The sequence below is a fragment of the Anser anser genome (genome assembly GCF_964211835.1).
Source record: "Anser anser genome assembly, contig: HAP1_SCAFFOLD_32, whole genome shotgun sequence".
Classification (NCBI taxonomy): Eukaryota; Metazoa; Chordata; class Aves; order Anseriformes; family Anatidae; genus Anser; species Anser anser.
This window is the reverse complement of record NW_028154148.1, coordinates 4,527,353-4,532,712: the sequence shown is the minus strand read 5'-3', so window position 1 is coordinate 4,532,712 and position 5,360 is coordinate 4,527,353. Positions and strand designations below refer to the sequence as shown.

General features: G+C 46.6%; 1 long non-coding RNA gene across 1 annotated transcript; it reads left to right on the top strand.

Annotated features, from left to right (window-relative positions):
• Positions 1 to 850: 850 nt before the first annotated feature.
• Positions 851 to 2,635, top strand: LOC310890502. Its single transcript, XR_014577267.1, has 2 exons — positions 851 to 988; positions 1,370 to 2,635. It is a non-coding gene; the product is annotated as an uncharacterized lncRNA (long non-coding RNA).
• The last annotated feature ends 2,725 nt before the right edge of the window (positions 2,636 to 5,360 follow it).

Below are 5,360 nucleotides of genomic sequence, written 5' to 3'. Positions count from 1 at the left end.
AACCCTCTTCAGACTTCCAGATCTAGAGGAACACTTTGGCTGCAGCCTAAAAGCCACATGTACATAAGCTCCCCCAGTCCAGCCAATCTTCTTCCCATAACCTGCCAGGAAAAAGCAATGTAGGCATGTAACCAAATTAAAGCCCAAACCTTCAGCCCAGCCCTTGACCTGAATAGTGAGTGAGGATCCGGATCCCGGCATTTATACGTGAGATTTTATACGCAGCCAAAGTAAATACTGTAGTCACAGGTCACGGGGCTGGATTTTGAAAAGCCCTACAGAAAGAAGAGATCTCAGAAAAGCAAATTTAAATAACATTAATGTCAAGAAAAGTAATTCTGATTGCTATATTCTTTATCTGCCATGACTAGACAGAAGAAAATCTATGATAGCCATTTTCCCTTCAAGGTCATTTTCTTTTGCCTTTTATTTCTTCTATTTATTTATAAATTGATTGATTGATTGATTGATTTTAACAGGCTCTGTACTAATTTTCCTCACAGAATGACTAAGAGAAATGTGACCCTTGTGCACCATTTGTAGTTAATTCATTAGGTCAACTCTAACCACTAAGCCCCATCTCAGGCTATTTCTATTAGTGATAAGGAGCGATTGACCTTCAAAGACTGAAGCCAAGTAGATGAGCCTATTCCACAAGGTCTCTTGGCTCCACCCTTGTTAAGTGAAATCTGCCAGGTGTGGATCATTTGACCTTTGCTCTATAGGAAGCATGAGGAGTGGTGGGGAATTGTCTCCCCAGGGGAGTTGGAGGCTTGTGTTATTTAGGGTGTGTTTCTATTGTGGTGCAATGGACTCAGTGTTCCCCATAGGCTGCTTTTTCTTCATGTTTTCTACCATCTCTGTGAAATAGTTTTAGTGATTCTAGGAGCTAGCTATGTTGGTGGTGCCTTCTCAGTGTAGTAAAACCCTGGTGGTACGACTTCACTGTGAAGTAGTTGGGAAGTGACTCAAGCTCAGAAGCTGGCAGGTAAGTGTTCCTGGGTTCTACAGTTGTTTGATGTTGAGGAGTTTGAGTACTTCCTTCACCTTGTCTGTTTTCAGTGAGATTACTTACATGGGTTCTGAGCTCCCTTTCCAGCCCTTAAAAATAAAATAAAATAATAATAAAAAAGACAAACTCAGAAGCTCAAGTGCTTACAGGTAAGCCTGACTTTGAAGAATGCTTTTAAGTATTTGTTAAGATGGAACAACAGCCTGTGTGAAAAAGGTGCCTTAATGTGAACTCAGATGATGTCTTGTGGGAAGTAGAAACAGATTTGGATAGATACTGGTGGCATTAGTGTTACTTTCACTAAGTGGAAATTGTGAGAATGTTCTGTTCCTACAGAAAATAATGTTCTCACTATAGGCAAGTCAAAAGCAGTGGGAAGGAAGCCTATCCTCTTCCCTACAGGCCTGCGTCTCGGCTGTGGAGAAACTTTTGGAAGAGGTCCACCAACATAAAGAGAACTGATCTTCCTCCCCACCTGTACAAACCAATGTCTCAGCTCTCGGGGTTAAGCGTTCTTCTGTGCTAAGAAGATGACAGTGTGGAGAGGCTACCCGAGAAACTCCCCTGAAGAACACTACTGCTGCCAAGAAGAACCTGCACCTTGTAGTTTGCCGCAACCGAACTGACAAGCGAGGCAGAGAGTGAAACGGTGGGGAACTGCGTGGCCGGGTAAAGAACTCCGGAAAATGAGCCCTAGCCACTTTTTGCGATACATAGTGTACATAATAATAGGTGCAATTGTTTTCACTGTTCCTGGGTCTGCGCACCCGCATAGACTTTTACTTGGAGCCTAATTAGATGGGAAGATTACCATGTTGTGCAGCAAATAACCATCGCTGGGGGCCCTAGCTTTAGGGTTTTACTGTGTGACCTTGTGACATGGGGCAAAAACATAGCAAACGTGTTCTGGTCAATTGAGCTTCTATATGTGCCCAAGTTCTAACCTGGGAAGACCGTATTGTAATTATCCACATGAATACTTTTGTGCTTATTGGGATTGTGAGACTATCGCCACAGACTGGAATCCCGGAGCTGGAGCAGACAGATATTTGAAGGTGGGATACGGGCCACCAGGATGTAACCATAAGGGCGAACTACAGCATTACACCACCCTCTCTGGTGGGGGTCCACAGTACTCCAGGTCAGATTGCAAATTCATATACATCAATGTAACCCAACCGGGGGATCAAAGATGGACCCTAGGACAACATTGGGGAATCAGGTTTCATGAATCTGGAGCTGATAGGGGAGGGATAATATATAAGAACCCCCAGTGGGTGGGACCAAACCAAGAATTGTCAGGGAGTGTTTTAAGAATTCAACCTACACAAGCTTTTGGAATACAAACTTCTAATAGCCCAAAACCACTAAAGGTCATTAATAAATCAGTGGGTCAAAAATATGAAATTAAAAGTGAAGGGATGACTGAGAATAACATGTGGAGAATCATGGATGCTACTTATTACTTATTGAATCAAACAAATCCAAACATACCTAGACCTTGCTGGTTATGTCTTGATATAAGGCCTCCATATTATGACGCTATTGGAAATCTGGGAGAGGCCACCCGTTCACGTAACCCCAACCCTCCACAATGCAATTGGGGAAGGGATGTAGGAATAACATTGACGGAAGTAACTGGGAATGACAGGTGTGTAGGTACAATCCCTAGTGAGAAGCTCCATCTATGCAGTATTACGGAGAAGGTTACACCAGGAAGTAGAGAAAGGTGGTTAATACCCGCAACCAATGCTAGATGGGTCTGCTCATCGATAGGTGTTACCCCTTGTTTATCACTTGAACTCTTTAATGTATCTCAAGATTTTTGTATACAGGTGATAATTATACCAAGAATTCTATACCATTCTGAAGAGTACGTATATACACGGCACACAGTAGCAGAGAAACATTTAACAAAAAGAGAACCAATCACGGCTATAACATTGGCAATGTTGATAATTCTGGGAGGCACCGGGGTGGGCACTGGAGTTGCCTCTCTGGTCAGACAGAGTCAGGAGTTTACCTCCCTACGTGTGGCTGTAGATGAGGACTTAACTCGAATTGAACAGTCAATCACTGCCCTGGAAAAATCGGTATGGTCACTATCAGAAGTTGTTTTGCAAAATCGTAGAGGATTAGATCTGATGTTTTTACAACACGGTGGATTATGTGCCACATTGAAAGAAGAATGCTGTGTATATGCAGACCACACTGGAGTAGTGAGGGATACAATGAGGAAGCTCAGAGAAGGATTAGAAAAAAGAAAGCAAGAAAATGAGGCTAAGCAGAATTGGTACGAATCTTGGTTTAATTATTCACCCTGGCTTACAACTTTACTGTCGACAATAGCGGGACCTTTGTTGTTACTAATATTGAGTCTAACTTTTGGACCATGTATTCTTAATCGAGTAATTGTGATTGTAAAAAAAAACGTTTGGAGGCAGCACATTTGATGCATATCAGTGCCAAATACGAACCCATAACCACGAGTGAGGATGCTGAACCTCTAACGCTCAGCAGACAGGCATACCAGGAATTAATGAACAAAATAACTAACTAAAAGAAAAAGGAGGGATTGTGGTGTATGAAGCATGTTTGTTCATTATTTCCCATGGCTATATTAAGAAAGAACAAAGGGAGTCGCCAGGTGGCTGTAAGGACCTGGAGGCTCCCTGCCTGTTGCTGTCTCGGGCGGATAGTTGAGAGAACTTTGTGTAAATACTATAACTGCAAAATTTGATAACCCACTGTCCTATCTGAAGACAAAACAGCATGACCGGTTAAGGAGGCAAAAACATCACATACCAAGCGGAGGAAGACTACGGCCTTTATATGTGCGACCACCAGAGGGACCGGAGACGACCCCCTAGCAACAGTCGGCGCAGCCGCAGTAGCAGGAAGGGGGCTACGTAACCCCGGAAGAACTCGATGATAAAAGGGGACTGTGACGGGGGGGGGGGGGGGGGGGGGGGGGGCGCGCGCCGTTTGGAGGAGCACGGACTCCCCGGCCGCCAAGCGCTGTTTTGCTTGCTGATCGCTTACTCAATAAACTAATTCTTTCTGGCTAAAAGAGTAATTTATAACACTAGCAGCACGGTAGCAAGGGGGGTTGCTCAGGGCAAATGCAGTCTTGGAATCATCTGCATGGGACCGCGCCCCCTGCAGTGGGGCTGATGGCAGATTCCAGCCTGGAGAGGAATCTGGAGCTGGCAGCAAATGTCAGGGGATCTGCAGGGACAATGTGCTCCATGGGTAGTGATTAGGACCTCTTAAAATGAGTGACCATCCAAGGAAGAGTCTTTTAGGGGGAAAAGCGAATCTGAGGTGTCCAGGGGCTAAGGAGGGCTCTGCAACACCAGGGGAGGCCGTGAAGAGGCAGCAGGTGAAGGCCCATAAGACTGCATAATAATTGGCGAGGCCTTATTTAAAGCCTTGATGAAGATGCAATATTTCATCAGCTCTGCAGCCTGCCCCCGAGAAATTTCTACCCTCTCTTGGAAAGATGACCCCATTATTTATTGCTGAGCACCACGTTACTGAGTTCCACCTGGAAGGCAGGGCTAGGCAGTGGGGATGGCAGGAGGAAGACTTGTGTGAAGACTATGAGAAACATGGAAATTCAGGGCTTTAGCAGATCCTTAAAGTCCTGCCTGGGTCCCCAAATGGAAAGCAATGTATGTCTGTGGGTGGAGGAGGAGGAGGCGAGTCCCAGGACAGGGGCAGGGCTGAAGGGCCCTGTGCGAAGCTGGGCTGATGGAGAAGTGTCCACCTTGCGTGTGTGCCTCAGCCTGGGAGAAGGGGCCTGCCCGCGGTGCGGGATGGCTGGGCTGTGCTCAGCCAGGCCCCAGGAGCTGACCTTGCTCTCTTCCTCCGCGCCACTCCCCACACGGGGCAGGCCCTCAGGAAACACCCCTGAGCCTGGAGATGCCCCAACCTGCTGCGGCGAGGTGCCACTACTGCAGGGGAAGAGGGGAGGGTTGGAGAGACACGTGGGGCCTGCGGGCAAGAGTGGTGTGGCCTGGGGAAGTGAGGGCCTGGGAAAAGTTACCCTGGCTCCATAGGAGCCATTCTGGAAAGAAAACTTGTAGGCAGGAACAGCACATTTCTGGAGGTGCAGAGCTGCTGGGCACATTGTGCAGGGTGCCCTGATGGACTTTTGTGTCCTTTTCCATCGTGTCTTCAGTGCCACTTTTCTCAGAAACAGAGTAGCCAACAGAGGCGTGATGGATACGCTGAGCTCATGAAAGCCATCATCAACATGCCCCTAAGAAGATGACTGATATGGAGAGGTCAGGAGAAACCCAGGGCAGGAGAGATGTGAGATTTGGAGGAGGGAATAGGGGCTTGG